The sequence below is a fragment of the Episyrphus balteatus genome, chromosome 3 (assembly GCF_945859705.1).
Source record: "Episyrphus balteatus chromosome 3, idEpiBalt1.1, whole genome shotgun sequence".
Classification (NCBI taxonomy): Eukaryota; Metazoa; Arthropoda; class Insecta; order Diptera; family Syrphidae; genus Episyrphus; species Episyrphus balteatus.
The window spans coordinates 26,802,426-26,818,994 of NC_079136.1; the positions used below are offsets into that span (position 1 = coordinate 26,802,426).

The 16,569-nt window shown below is 35.0% G+C and overlaps 2 long non-coding RNA genes across 2 annotated transcripts; one reads left to right on the plus strand and one right to left on the minus strand.

Moving 5' to 3' along the window:
- The first annotated feature begins 2,881 nt into the window (after window positions 1-2,881).
- Window positions 2,882-13,588, plus strand: LOC129913985 (uncharacterized). The gene is made up of 5 exons (XR_008772124.1): window positions 2,882-3,193; window positions 3,275-3,395; window positions 3,450-3,820; window positions 3,894-4,007; window positions 13,486-13,588. It is a non-coding gene; the product is annotated as an uncharacterized LOC129913985 (long non-coding RNA).
- On the minus strand, window positions 13,489-15,025 carry LOC129913984 (uncharacterized). The gene is made up of 3 exons (XR_008772123.1): window positions 13,979-15,025; window positions 13,832-13,902; window positions 13,489-13,767 (listed from the first exon to the last, which is right to left on the minus strand). It is a non-coding gene; the product is annotated as an uncharacterized LOC129913984 (long non-coding RNA).
- Window positions 15,026-16,569: the final 1,544 nt, after the last annotated feature.

Here is a 16,569-nt window from a genome sequence, read left to right on the forward strand (position 1 = left end):
ATAACTTTTATATTCACTCGGTTTTATACGTCATATTCTGTTTATTTATTTAAATCGTACGTCTTTTAAGCTATTTCATCGTTCGGTCCAAGTTATTTTACGTTTACACGCGTCATTTTTGCTGTTTACACGTGACGTTTTGTCTTGTCAGCCTAAATATAACTCCTGTTGCTGAGGCAAGAGGAGCGGAGGAGGGGTAGTTAGGTCAGTAAGGTAGGAAATAGGATGAGGTAGTAAATTAGAAAAGGAAGTATTTGGAAAGGAAAGGAAGGAATGTCAAGTTCCGGAGGACGTGGCCTGCTTGCGATGCACGGCATAAGCTCGCCGGATGGGGGGGATCTTGCCCCCGAAACTTAACCTCACCTGCAAACAAAAACATAAATCAGGCCGAGAACAAAAATCAAAAAAAAACCGTTTTTGAAAGATGTGACAGCAGACGGACTATCATCATCTCAAGGGCACTGCGGATGTTGGTGCAGTGTGGCCTATTCCCTCCCAACCATGGAAATCCGCGGCCATGTTTGGATTCCCCCAAAATGGTGGATGATCGGTTTCAGATCATACCATCTTCACCGAAACTCAGCTACCGTGGCACCCCTGAAAATTGTCTTCAATTAAGCATGTTCTCACTCAGAGAACAGTGAAACAAACTCAAAATTTCTTTTTCTCATGGGCGTTTTCGAAGTTTATTATAATAAAAAAAAACATTTGGCAAGAAATGGAAACATTTAAATAGTAGAAAATTTATAATTTTGAATAACTTTAAAATTAAATAATTGAATAATTTAACAAAAAAACAAAATGTACTAAATTAACGAAATAATAAATAAGAACAAAATCCATAAAAAAAAAACTGAAAAGAAAAATCAAATGCTGACAGGGTGACCTAGAAACACTTTCACGGTGTCGATAAACTTAATAAAACAAAAAAAAATTGGAATGACCAATCATTGCAGGTCTTATTACACTAAAACAAGGAAAAACGACGAAAAAGCAAAAGTTCTTCCTACCCCTATAGAGCTCTTTGGAGGTAGCTAAACACTAATGCACAAAAGAATCTTTTAAATATTCCGACGACACTGAGAAAAATTTCCTAATCACTCACAAACAATATTGAGAATAACCAAAAATAACCAAATTTAATAATAATTCTTTTTAAACTTCACGCCGTTTAACAAAATTTTATATATAGATATAGGACAAACACGAACACAAAAATCGCCTTCTTGTTCCTCCGATAGGGGTTGATTTTATTTGTACTCAAAAAAAAATTTCTTCTGAATTCTTATTTTCTAAAAACTCACTGTGACCTTTTTATTAATTTTTGTTTCTTTTCTTTGTTTCTAGGCGGATCGTTACTGGGGCTAATTGGCAGCAGCCAGCCAGGACTATATGAGGTGGGGGTGCTCCGGTGGACGGGCGACTTGGATGGCTGTGTCCGACAACCGACCACTTTTGATGGGGCTTCTAACCTCTCTTTTTTTTGTCGTCCAGATCCAAAAAGCGAGTTAAATTAGGGTCCAGGAGTCACGGTTTTCGCAATAATGAATCCACAAATTTATTTAATAAATTAAAAAACGTGCGGCGGCCCAGTTCTATAAGGGATATCTTGGACCGCCGAAAATCAATCTAGTAATATACCTCATTGTATTTTTGTATAAACTAAAAATTTAAATTTCAAAAATAAACTCACCACTATTCTTATTTTGTTTTACTTCCTCAATTTTGAACTTTGGAACGTCCTAGACATGTAAGGAGAGTCTCCTATAATTTCCCAAAAAGGACACAAATCGAATAAATAATCACCAAAAAAACTTTAAAAAAAAACAGTACTACGTACCACAATTTTAAGGCAACAGGATTCAAATTTATTTGTTTGGCGATTTACGCAATATCGATTTCAAAAAAAATCACCACTGATGGAAATAATTATTTTTTTTCAAAAAAATTTATTTAAATTTTCACCACTTATTGAACTTAAAAAGACTGCTTCCTTTGAATGACGTTTGCAAAATGTCCAAAGAAATGCATTTAGAGTATAACTCTCCACAGGCAGTCAGAGAGAGAGGAGTATATTTTTGGTATGAAAACTATCATAGCAAAAAAAAATTAATCGTATGATTTCCTTAACGGCAAAACATCATCCGTTGCCTATATATTTCATTAAACCATACCTATACACTCATAAAAAATGTATTCTAATTTCGATATATAGTCGTCCCTCTCTATTTTAATTTTAATATTTTGTATATTCAGCGGGGGTGCGTTCAGAAATGCGGGCAGTGTAGTTCAGGCGCTGGATTTATATTTACTCTCGTATGAAGATGGCGCTAGGATCAAACAAATATTTTAACCACCAGTATTTTTGGTTAAACACAGTTTAACGAACCTAGAGCATTATAAAAACTATGTATTCAATTATTTCTATCTTCACCGTGCATACCAGCCAGGTCCATAATTTTTAATTTTTCAAAACATTCAAAACACGTTGGTACTTTAACACCAAACGTAATAGAGACTCGGAATGACAAGTAGAATACGAAAAACACCGAAAGAAACGCGAAAACACATAAAACGGAGTTATACTTAGGCTAACAAGACAAAACGTCACGTGTAAACAGCAAAAAAATGACGCGTGTAAACGTAAAATAACTTGGACCGAACGATGAAATAGCTTAAAAGACGTACGATTTAAATAAATAAACAGAATGTGACGTATAAAACCGGGTGAATATAAAAGTGATAACAAAAATATAACACTTATAGCAAATGAATTCTTCTTTCACCCCTTTTGGTGTAAAAACGGTTCTCATGTAATTTTTGATGATAGAAATAGTTGCTACCTTTAGTTTAAATATTGATTCTACTTTAACCATAGATTTCCTAACTCATTTTGCTCTAGTACAATTTTCACCGAGTTAGCTTTCCAACCAATCCTATTCCAGTACTGGAAAGCCAATCATCTCGGTTATTATTATCTATGGGTAACCAATCTATGTAATAAATTGTCAAAGGTCTATACATTCATGATTGACATTCTGAAAACAACACGGACGACGAAGGAAGACAAAATGGCAGCAACTTGGTAAGTATTAAATTTATTTAATATTTTCAAGGTATTTCCTTTTTTTTCTTTTATATTTCTTTCAGGTACTTCCTACTTCCTAAAGAAGAACAGAATTCGTCATTTAAGGTAAGTTGTTCAGTTTTTCTTGTAAATTGGTGTTTCTACAAGGTTTGTTTACATCGGGTTTTTTTTTTTTTTTTTTTTCAGCAGCAACAGGCGTCCGCAACAAAATTTCTTATGAGAATATTCCCCGGAATATTCGAGTAAGAAACAAAAAGGTCGCCTGTGGTTATGTTTCTGGCTCTGAAGGAGTTTTCTAAAGCTAACGGTAAATAAATATCTAATAAATATTCCGTCGATTATCCTTTTTTTTTATTTTCAGGCATATAATGATGACTTGGATGGGCCACACGATTTCCGATACACGTGTTTGAATTTTGCAACATGAAACCAGCAAGAACCATCATTTAGTTGCTGAAAGATGTCGGTGTTCAAACTGAGCACCGACTTCTAAATGTTCTTGCCCGGTGAAAATGAGAATTCTTGCCTGGTGAAAAATGATTTTCGCTAAAATGAAACTCCAACCCAGGCGGAATAGTTTTGGTGCCAAAAAAAATTGTTTAGCTACCATTTTGAACTTGTTTGCACTAAGTTTTCGTCCGTGGGGAGCAACCCATGATATAAGCCGGGCTTAAATTAAGCTTAGTAGTTTATAATCATAAAAAAACTCATGACGCGGATAAAACTGTACAGGTAAGTGCTGTTATTTAATTCTATTAACTTTAGTTATACTTATTTGTTTTTTTTTTTTTTTTTCTATACGCAGATAATTTAATACAGGATCAAAGATTCAAAGACAAGTTATTTTAACTTTGGAAGTTACAATCGCCGCACAAGAAGCTAATCCCTATCTACGTTGCAGAAGTGGAGAGAAAAACCGGTGAGTGATTAATTATAAGTTTTATTTAAGTTATTTATAAGAACTGGCCTGACATTTAAAGGTCATGTATTTGGTTTAAAAAAAAATATAATATTACATTTAACAATAAATCATGCATAACTTAAATGATACCAGAAAAATGAATAGTAAAAACACAGTGGACTGGTATTATAGTTATAGCGAAATAAATAAGTAAAAATCCCGCATAACTACAATGGTACAAGAAATTAAATAATTAAACACAGTGGACTTGTACCATAGTTAAAAAAACAAATAAATTAAATAAATAAGTAAAAATCAATAAATTAACTAAAAGTAAATATCACAGATTTTGATTATTCTAAAGAATTATTCTAAACTTAAACTAATTATCACAGATTATACTATTTTTATAAAACTATTAAAATAAATTAAACTAATTAAGATAAAAAAAATAAAAAAAATATCACAGTATGTAAGTTAGTACCTAAGCTATCAGTCAATTATAAAAAAATTTAAAAATATCACAGTGCAAGTGGTTAGTAACTTATATCTAGAAATCACAGATGCTCATACTAATTACTATTTATAACCTAATATCACAGTTAGTTTAAAATAATTTAAAAGTTAATAAATAAATAACATTGAACAGTAAACATAAAATTACACATAACATATAAAATAAATTAAAGGCATGCAATAAACATATAAATTTAATACAACAAACATTTTTTTAATCTTTTATATCGACATCGTTGGGAAAATATTTCAACACAGGGTGTTTCGAACCCGAGGTTTAGTTTGTTTTGTTTTATTTTTTTCTTCTCTTATTACCAAGTTGTTTAGGATTCGCGGTAACTTTTTTCGGATATTTTAAACGACATTTGCGGAAATATATAAAATTGTCTATTGTTTGAGGTCTTTCGCGTGGAATATACCGATTCGTTTACCATTAAGATTTTCAAGTTCGTACATGTGATTGCCAACTTGTTTTACTACTCGACACTTTATGTACTTAGGTGACAGTTTCGCCGAAAGATATTTTGACGAGTCACTCAGTACGAAATTCCTGCGGTACACTTCTTGTCCAGGGATATAACGAACATTCTTAGTTCGGACGTTATATGTCCTCGCGGATTTATCATTGGCCTTCATAATGTTTTCTCGAATCTGATTCCTTATGCACTGCAATCGATTTTGTCGGGGAAGAGTTAACAACTCATTGTCGTCTATCGCGTTCAACTTTCTTGCAAGCTCATAACTACTACCGTGCATCATCATATTAGTACCAAATAAAGCATAATAAGGTGATACACCAATAGAGCTATGAACTGCACTCCTTAATGCACATGCTATATCTCCAAGGTGAGAATCCCAATCTTTTTGATCATGTTTGAGGTATGATCGGATAGCGGCTAGCAATGAGCGGTTAACCCTCTCCGACGCATTCGATTGCGGTGCATAGTTCGCAGTTCTAAAATGTCTTATGCCATATTTCGAAACAAAATTTTGGAACTCTTTGGCACAAAATTGTTTTCCGTTATCGGAGTGGATTATGTTTGGAACTCCAAACATATTAATCACCTCTTCTTTTAAAAATTTTAACACACTAATCGTATCTGCCTTTCTTAACGCTTTCAACAAAACAAATTTGGACAAATGGTCTAAAACAACAAACACGTATACATTTCCTAATTTTGACCTCGGATAAGGTCCTAAAAAGTCTATATACAGTTTTTCAAATGGACGATTACTACAATAAGAAGTCACAATAGGGGGACGAGATACTTGGTTAGACGCTTTACATTGTTTACACACGCTACAATTAGAAACATAATCACGCACATGCACAGTCATATTAGGCCAGAAGAAAAACTGCCTAATACGGTTCAAAGTTTTCGAAATCCCACCATGCGCAGATTTCGGTGGATCATGTGCCCTATACAAGATCCCTTCAGTCAATTCGGTTGGAACCCAAAGTAACCAAGAATGTTCTACCATTTCTTCTTCACCGAACCTTCTAAACGCTTTCTTGTAGACATATCCGTCTTCAATTTTTAAATCGGGAAGTTCATTTTTACGCTCGTTTATAGTAGCAATTAGCTTCAAATATTCTTCCGACTGAAATTCTTCGGACTCTAAGTCGATCCACGGAGCAACATCTTCCAAGTCCAGAGAATCCACGTGTACCCGAGAAAGAGTATCCGGTACTACATTCTGGCTACCTTTACGGTGCTGTATGTCGAAGACATAGGTCTGCAATGACAAACTCCACCTTGCGAGTTTTCCACTCAAATCCTTCATGCTCATCAGCCATTGAAGGCTGGAGTGGTCAGTAATGACAGTGAAGTCCATGCCCTCGACATACGGCCTGAATTTCTTCACAGCCATCACAGCGGCCATGCACTCCTTCTCGGTCACACTGTAGTTTCTCTGGCTTTTATTAAATTTTTGAGACATGTAAGCTATAGGGACTTCACAGTCCTCCTCGTCTCTTTGGAACAGTACGGCCCCGATCCCCGCATCCGAAGCATCACATTGGATATAAAATCTTTTTGTGAAGTCCGGGTGCGAAAGAACTGGAGCCGAAGTCAATGCACTTTTCAACTCCTCAAACGCCTTCAGTGCTTCCTCAGTCATTTTGAATTTTACGTTTTTCTTGCCCAGCAGATCCGTCAGGGGTGCAGTCAGGCTAGAAAAATTCTTTATGAATTTCCGATACCAGCCTGCTAAACCAAGTAACCGCCGAACCTGTTTTTGGGTTTTGGGAAGTGGAAAATCCACTATCGCCTCCACCTTTCCAGGGTCGGTTTTAAGCCGTCCACCACCAACTATGAAGCCCAAGTATTTCAACTCCTTGAAGCAAAACTTGGATTTCTTCATGTTGATGGTGAGATTCGCTTTGCGTAAGCAGTCGGCCACTTCGCTTAACAGGGCGATATGCGTCTCGAAATCCGGCGCCATGATAAGCAAATCGTCCAGATACACGAATACACGATCCCTAAGTCGTGCAGGAATCACCTTGTCCATCAACTGGCATAACCTTTGGGCTGCATTGCACAATCCAAAGGGCATAACAGTAAATTGGTACAAGGGTCTTCCCGGTACCGCAAAGGCAGTCTTTTCCCTACTCTGTTTCTCCAACGGTATTTGCCAAAATGCTTCCTTTAGATCAATACTACTAATGTAGTATGTATCCGGTAGTCGGCTGAGAAGTCCCTCGATATGTGGAAGTGGATTAGCATTTTTCTTCGTCAGTGAGTTCACCTTACGAGAATCCAGGCAAAGTCTATTTTTGCCTGGCTTCCGCAAGAGAACCACCGGCGAACACCATGGACTTTCACTCACTTCTATAACGCCAAGACTCAACATCCGATCTAACTCTTCATACAAAATGGCTTGTATCGCTGGAGAGACAGGGTAGTGACGCTGCTTCACAGGGAGCGCATCACCCGTATCTATGACGTGCTCCATCAACGTCGTCTTTCCAAGACCATCCCGGTCGAAACATAAAAACTTCTGCCTGACTGTATCCAATCTGGCCTGCTGATCGATACTTAACTGGTGAGCGTTCAGCACTTCCGAATTTTCTTCTAGAGAGACACTACTAACAATTCCAGGGGCTAACTTGAACGCTCTCCAAAAATCAACCCCTAGGTAGATCTCTTGATCCAAGTTAGGAACGAGGAAGAATGTAAGCTCCTCTTCTTGGTCATTATGACGAACTTTAATCTCAATTTTGCCCTCTATCGACTGACTTTTACCGTCAGCCGTTTTTACCCCGGATTTAAATGGAGTTACTCGACATCCTAGCTCTTCGACTAGCTGCATACAATTTTTCCCTAATATGCTGACGCTGGCTCCACTGTCGAGCAAACCAAAAACTTCTTTTTCTCCTAATTTAATCCGGGCATAGGGTCGAGGATCTGACGATAAATTTAAAATCGAAGACATTTTTATTTTAGTTGCTCTTCGCGCTCGGTACCTTTCTCTACATTTTAAAATCTCCTTAGATGGTACACTAATCTCACTATTAAAAATTCTATCTCTGGCGCGTTCGTATTCTTGGAGACGGATATGTAACGGCCTTATTTGGAATAAGTTCTTCTCTTTTTCTTCAAAATCAACACTTATACATTCATCTTCACGTTTTAAAATTTTAATTTTTTGCTCTTCCCCCGGTGGAAGAGTTTTTAAACTAGTTTCTTTTTCATTACTATTTATTATCGGGGGTTCTACTTTTGGGTCGAACGCGATTCCCCCGAAGCCTTCGCGTCCCTCACTCTGTTTTCCGAAAGACATCTCGTACAATTAGTCGTATAGAATCCTTCTAGACCACAGTTATAGCAATGGACTCGTCTTTCGGAAGGGCAGTTGAACCAAGTGTGGCCCTGCTCCTTGCAGTTCCAACACTCAAGAGTGGAAGCATCAGCCTGTTTCCGAGGAGGGTTTTTCGAACGTGTCTGACCAAACTGATAAGCCGCTAGTCGTTCCTCCGAAGACTGGTATTCATCATCATACTCCAGCTCGTTCACACCATACCTAGCTGAAGGCCTACCAGTTGGCTTCGGCAGTTCACTATCCTTCTTCGGAAACGCAGCTTCTACTTCCTTGCAAACATGTCTCAGCTGATCAAGGGAAAAGATTGCTTGAGGGAAAACCAAATTTCTTAATTTGTCGTTGAGGTTTCGTTTTAAAATCTTTACTAGATCAGCTTCTGGAATTGCCATTCGCAACTGGTACCTCATTTTGTTTATCGCCACGAAGAATTCCTCACTACTCTCGTACGGATTTTGTTTCCGTTTTAATATATTCCGTACGATTTCTAAATCAGTAAGGGGGTTTTGGTATCGGCTTAGCAAAGCTTCTTTTAAGGTTGGCCAATCTAAATCTTTGTCTCCTTGGTACTGCCAGAACCAATCTAATGCCGGACCCGAGAGCAATTGGTGGAAGTCTCTCAGTACCTCCTTCCACGGAGACGCATGCCGCTTCTGCTGCTGCTCTACCCTAACCACGAAGTCTTCGACTGTCAGGTGGTCTGACAGGCCGTCGAACTTCCCTATACCCCACTTATCTACCCTTGTTGGAGCTCGATATCCAGGAGTCATATATGGACTTAAGACTGGAGGTGGATAAGGGAAAGGTGTAAAAGGGGTTTGATAACTCCCAAAAACTGGAGGATGGTACTGCGATTGGAAAGGTATTTCCGGTGCAGCTGACTGAATTGGATTATTTCTACCTTGACGCCCTACTGGTACAAACGCACTTCTACCTTGATCAGCTAATGGATTTGCATACACTGGTGGTGGCCCTGCAGGAGCAGGGTTATAACTTGCAACTGGTGGTGGAACTACTTGGAATTGATTTGACGTTGGTGGTTGAACATTGTTAACAGGTGGTTGACTGGGAGTCGGTACACTAACTGGTGGAACTGGCATTGCCAAAGTTAGCTGTTCTAGAAAACCACTTAATTGACTCTGTATACCTTCGCTAATGGCTCTCTCCACATTCTGCTGCAACACTTCCTGACAGGTAGATATGCTTCTTGCTATCTGTGTTTCTATAAACGAGGTAACATTATTTGGTAAAACTTTCTTTTGTCTTGTTTTCTGCAGGGTTTGACTAATGCTATCGAGGATACCTCTCGAACCTTGGTTGTTATGGATACCTGTAGCCCTATCAATATCTACTTGACCTTGAGCTTGCCTGACTGTGTTGTCTGCCCCCGCCCCACTAAGATCACTGTAAGTTGGGGTGGTTATCGAGTTAGTATTACGACTAACATTTGGATTGTTGGTACTTTGACCATTTGGATTCGTACCATTACTATTAAGTACGTTGGGATTTGGAACATTTGGAACTACACCGCCAGCACTGCCTATGTTTTGAGAGGCGGACCTAGTTTGCCTATCAGTAGGTGGAGGTGAGTGTAGGACTTTGGGCCTCGCACCTGTGTTATTATTTTGCATAGCTGATCTTGTAATTCTCCTCTCTTCTCTTTCAGCCTCTTGGAGCATTCGCTGTATGCGTTCCTCATCTTCTTTATTGGCGTGTGCCATTTTGGATTTTTATTTTAACGGACTCAACAAGGATATCGAAATTCAAAAGTGGAAGTGGTGAGTTTTTGAAACTAATTAATCCTATTTTTACCTTTTATTATTTTATTATTTTCAAAAACCAAGAAAAAACGAATGTATTTATTATATATAAATCTAAATAAGTTATTGTAACAAAAAAAAAATAAATTATTTAACAAAAACTGTAACCTTTTACCAAAAAAAATAAAAAAAATGTTCTTACTGTTCAAAAACAAACTTTAAATTTTGAAAAATGAACAGAAAAATTAAATTTATGTAACTGTAACAAGAAAATAATTATCAAAAAAAAATGAATATGTAATAAATCAACAAAAAAAGAACGAAAAATGTTTGAATAAACGAAATAATGAATAAATAACGAAAAAAATTGTAAAAAAAAAAATGAATATGTAATAAATTACCAAAAAAATTACTGAAAACAGAAATGTTTAACTAAACGAATGAAAATAAATAACAAAAAATGTGAAATAAATAAATATTGAAAACCAATTGATGATTTTTTAAAAGAATAGTTTAAATGTAACTAAAGAAAGATTTAAAAAAAATCAAATGAACAAAAAAATTGATTAAATAATGAAAAAAACTTAAACTACAAAAAAATTAAAGTATTTTCAAAACCAAAAATGAAATTTGAAAAAAAAAAAAAAATCAAAGAAAACGAAATTTTTTAATAAATAAATAAGTATTTTCAAAAAAAACTTGAAAAACGAACAGAAAATTGTACCTAAAACTAAACAAAAAAAATAAATAACAATAATTTCCTAAATTCTTATGTTTTTGAAATCTTAAAGTACCTTTTCCTTAGAAAAAGACTTAAGTTTGCTAAACGAAATAGAAAATTTTTAATTTCTCCAATTGCAAAATTTGAAAATAAAAAAAAATTGAATTGAAGAATGACGAAACTATATTAAACTTGATAAATGAAACGAAAACTAAACTTAGAAAACAAAATAAATTAACGAAAATTAAACTTTTAGAAATTTTTTTTGAAAACTTCTATTTTCTAAAAAAAATTCAAAATTTCCTTTTTTTTCAAAAAAAAAACAAAAAAAAGGAAACGATTTCAATTAGAACTTAACGAAAAATACGAAATTTTCTTAATCTTAGTTTAATATTGTTTTCTATTTTCAAAAAAAAACTTAAACTATTAAGAAATTTTTTCTAACAAAACGAAAATCGGTACTAGAAAGAAAAACGAAAAACAGTAACTAAGATTTAATTCAAAATTTTGTAATTTTTTTTTGAAAATAAGATTTATAGTTTTGTAGTATTGTATTATTGGATATTTTGTGTTTTTATTGTTTAATATTATTAAGGATATGTTGTATTTTTGTATATTTGTATATGTGTATGTACTAATACTTCAGTAGACACTTATTATTTTTTTTTTCAAAGTATTTTTACTTTAAAAAAAACGATATTCCTTGACGAGGTTATAATTTTTAAAAATAACTTTTTTGAGTTTTGGTAATTTTCAAAAAAAATTGTTAGATTGTAGGGTTTGTTTCTTACGAATACGGGGTGCTTCAGGTAGCTTTGTAGCGAATCCGATGATACGATCCTACTTACGACCATACTAAAAAAAAGACTTCAGACAGACGAACTAAACTCCCTTGAGATGACAATAATAGGGGACCAGAACTCTATCAGAAACACTAACAAATCACATTACAAAGTTTTTCCTAATCATTCCCGCAATCCTAGACTGTCTCAAGGACCTTGTCTAGAAGACATGAAATAACTAATAAAACTTGACAAACAATATTGAAAGGATGAAGTCAGACTAAAATTCAAAACAATCATCACTTTCACGTAGGAACTCACAAGACTATAGGATTAGAAAATTGAAAATTAGAGATTGAAAAGCGAAAATTTATAAGGATAGGATTAGGGAAAAACGATACAAACTACGTTATCTGTTGCTACTGCAAGTTCATGAAAAACAACGCCGCGATACACCTAGGTACATCTCTGGGATCTTCCTGGTGCAGACTTGCGTGTTTTCAGAGACTATGCAGCAACAAGAGATAAACGCGAACAAACACTAACCGCAGTCACTGTGAATTTTCAAGTACTCGTCGCGATACACCTAGGTACATCTCTGGGATCTTCCTGGTGCAGACTTACGAGCTTAAAAATTCACAGTAAGTTTGGTTGAAACTTCACAACATAAACGAACTGAAACTAAGACTACAAATTGCAAAACGTTGGGCGCCATTTTGTTGCTGAGGCAAGAGGAGCGGTGGAGGGGTAGTTAGGTCAGTAAGGTAGGAAATAGGATGAGGTAGTAAATTAGAAAAGGAAGTATTTGGAAAGGAAAGGAAGGAATGTCAAGTTCCGGAGGACGTGGCCTGCTTGCGATGCACGGCATAAGCTCGCCGGATGGGGGGGATCTTGCCCCCGAAACTTAACCTCACCTGCAAACAAAAACATAAATCAGGCCGAGAACAAAAATAAAAAAAAAACCGTTTTTGAAAGATGTGACAGCAGACGGACTATCATCATCTCAAGGGCACTGCGGATGTTGGTGCAGTGTGGCCTATTCCCTCCCAACCATGGAAATCCGCGGCCATGTTTGGATTCCCCCAAAATGGTGGATGATCGGTTTCAGATCATACCATCTTCACCGAAACTCAGCTACCGTGGCACCCCTGAAAATTGTCTTCAATTAAGCATGTTCTCACTCAGAGAACAGTGAAACAAACTCAAAATTTCTTTTTCTCATGGGCGTTTTCGAAGTTTATTATAATAAAAAAAAACATTTGGCAAGAAATGGAAACATTTAAATAGTAGAAAATTTATAATTTTGAATAACTTTAAAATTAAATAATTGAATAATTTAACAAAAAAACAAAATGTACTAAATTAACGAAATAATAAATAAGAACAAAATCCATAAAAAAAAAACTGAAAAGAAAAATCAAATGCTGACAGGGTGACCTAGAAACACTTTCACGGTGTCGATAAACTTAATAAAACAAAAAAAAATTGGAATGACCAATCATTGCAGGTCTTATTACACTAAAACAAGGAAAAACGACGAAAAAGCAAAAGTTCTTCCTACCCCTATAGAGCTCTTTGGAGGTAGCTAAACACTAATGCACAAAAGAATCTTTTAAATATTCCGACGACACTGAGAAAAATTTCCTAATCACTCACAAACAATATTGAGAATAACCAAAAATAACCAAATTTAATAATAATTCTTTTTAAACTTCACGCCGTTTAACAAAATTTTATATATAGATATAGGACAAACACGAACACAAAAATCGCCTTCTTGTTCCTCCGATAGGGGTTGATTTTATTTGTACTCAAAAAAAAATTTCTTCTGAATTCTTATTTTCTAAAAACTCACTGTGACCTTTTTATTAATTTTTGTTTCTTTTCTTTGTTTCTAGGCGGATCGTTACTGGGGCTAATTGGCAGCAGCCAGCCAGGACTATATGAGGTGGGGGTGCTCCGGTGGACGGGCGACTTGGATGGCTGTGTCCGACAACCGACCACTTTTGATGGGGCTTCTAACCTCTCTTTTTTTTGTCGTCCAGATCCAAAAAGCGAGTTAAATTAGGGTCCAGGAGTCACGGTTTTCGCAATAATGAATCCACAAATTTATTTAATAAATTAAAAAACGTGCGGCGGCCCAGTTCTATAAGGGATATCTTGGACCGCCGAAAATCAATCTAGTAATATACCTCATTGTATTTTTGTATAAACTAAAAATTTAAATTTCAAAAATAAACTCACCACTATTCTTATTTTGTTTTACTTCCTCAATTTTGAACTTTGGAACGTCCTAGACATGTAAGGAGAGTCTCCTATAATTTCCCAAAAAGGACACAAATCGAATAAATAATCACCAAAAAAACTTTAAAAAAAAACAGTACTACGTACCACAATTTTAAGGCAACAGGATTCAAATTTATTTGTTTGGCGATTTACGCAATATCGATTTCAAAAAAAATCACCACTGATGGAAATAATTATTTTTTTTCAAAAAAATTTATTTAAATTTTCACCACTTATTGAACTTAAAAAGACTGCTTCCTTTGAATGACGTTTGCAAAATGTCCAAAGAAATGCATTTAGAGTATAACTCTCCACAGGCAGTCAGAGAGAGAGGAGTATATTTTTGGTATGAAAACTATCATAGCAAAAAAAAATTAATCGTATGATTTCCTTAACGGCAAAACATCATCCGTTGCCTATATATTTCATTAAACCATACCTATACACTCATAAAAAATGTATTCTAATTTCGATATATAGTCGTCCCTCTCTATTTTAATTTTAATATTTTGTATATTCAGCGGGGGTGCGTTCAGAAATGCGGGCAGTGTAGTTCAGGCGCTGGATTTATATTTACTCTCGTATGAAGATGGCGCTAGGATCAAACAAATATTTTAACCACCAGTATTTTTGGTTAAACACAGTTTAACGAACCTAGAGCATTATAAAAACTATGTATTCAATTATTTCTATCTTCACCGTGCATACCAGCCAGGTCCATAATTTTTAATTTTTCAAAACATTCAAAACACGTTGGTACTTTAACACCAAACGTAATAGAGACTCGGAATGACAAGTAGAATACGAAAAACACCGAAAGAAACGCGAAAACACATAAAACGGAGTTATACTTAGGCTAACAAGACAAAACGTCACGTGTAAACAGCAAAAAAATGACGCGTGTAAACGTAAAATAACTTGGACCGAACGATGAAATAGCTTAAAAGACGTACGATTTAAATAAATAAACAGAATGTGACGTATAAAACCGGGTGAATATAAAAGTGATAACAAAAATATAACACTTATAGCAAATGAATTCTTCTTTCACCCCTTTTGGTGTAAAAACGGTTCTCATGTAATTTTTGATGATAGAAATAGTTGCTACCTTTAGTTTAAATATTGATTCTACTTTAACCATAGATTTCCTAACTCATTTTGCTCTAGTACAATTTTCACCGAGTTAGCTTTCCAACCAATCCTATTCCAGTACTGGAAAGCCAATCATCTCGGTTATTATTATCTATGGGTAACCAATCTATGTAATAAATTGTCAAAGGTCTATACATTCATGATTGACATTCTGAAAACAACACGGACGACGAAGGAAGACAAAATGGCAGCAACTTGGTAAGTATTAAATTTATTTAATATTTTCAAGGTATTTCCTTTTTTTTCTTTTATATTTCTTTCAGGTACTTCCTACTTCCTAAAGAAGAACAGAATTCGTCATTTAAGGTAAGTTGTTCAGTTTTTCTTGTAAATTGGTGTTTCTACAAGGTTTGTTTACATCGGGTTTTTTTTTTTTTTTTTTTCAGCAGCAACAGGCGTCCGCAACACTCCGTTTTATGTGTTTTCGCGTTTCTTTCGATGTTTTTACGGATAAAAGTTGTCATTTCTAGTCTTTATTACGTTTTGTGTCAAAGTACAAGCGTGTTCTGAATGTTTTGAAAAATTAAAAGTTATAAAATTGATGGATACGCATGGTTAACGGTATGTGATGATAGAAATGGTTGGTTACGTAGTTTCTATAATACTCTAGGTACAATAAATTGTATTTACCAAAAATACTGAGGGTAAAAATATTTGTTTGACCCTAGCGCCATCTGCATACGAGACTAAATATAAATCCAGCGCCTGAACTACGCCGTCAGTATTTTGGAACACACCCCGGCGAATATACAAACTTATTAAAATTAAAATAGAGAAGGACAACCATATATCGACGTATGAAAATGTTGAGTATGATAGTATAGGTTTGGCTTAAATAAATATATAGGCAACGGATGATGTTTTGCCGTTAAGTAAATCATACGATTCATTTTTTTTACCTTTGCTATGATAGTTTTTAATACAAAATATACTCGTCTCTTTCATATTTCCTCTAAGTTGAACGAAAATTGCGATTTCTTTTGACATTTCACAAAAGTCATTCAAATTAAAAAGTTCAAAGTAAACCAGTGGTAAAAAAATTTGAATTTGAAATTTTTTTAAAGAAAAATATAACACCCCCTATAAAAAGTGGTGCCTTTTTTTTATTGCAAGTGATAAAATCGCCAAATAAAAGGAAACAAATTGGAATTCTACTATATAAAATTGTGGTGCGTAATAATGTTTTTTTATTTTTTTTGCGTGAATACTTATTTATTTTGCGTGTCCTTTTTGGGATATTATAGGAGACTCTCCTATCTCTTTACGTGCCCTAGAACGTTAATAAATCCTAAATTGAGGAAATAAAACAAGATAAGAATAGTGGTGAGTTTATTATTGAAATTAAAATTTTTAGTATATACAAAAAAAAAATACAATGAGGTATATTACTAGGTTGGTTTTCGGCGGTCCAAGATATCCATCTTAGAACTGGGCCGCCGCACGTTTTTTTTAATTTGTACCAAATTTCGTGGACTTTCTTTTGGTCTGTGCTCACGTTGAGTGATCATCTTTTGGGATCTGGACGAACAGAAAAATAGAGGTTT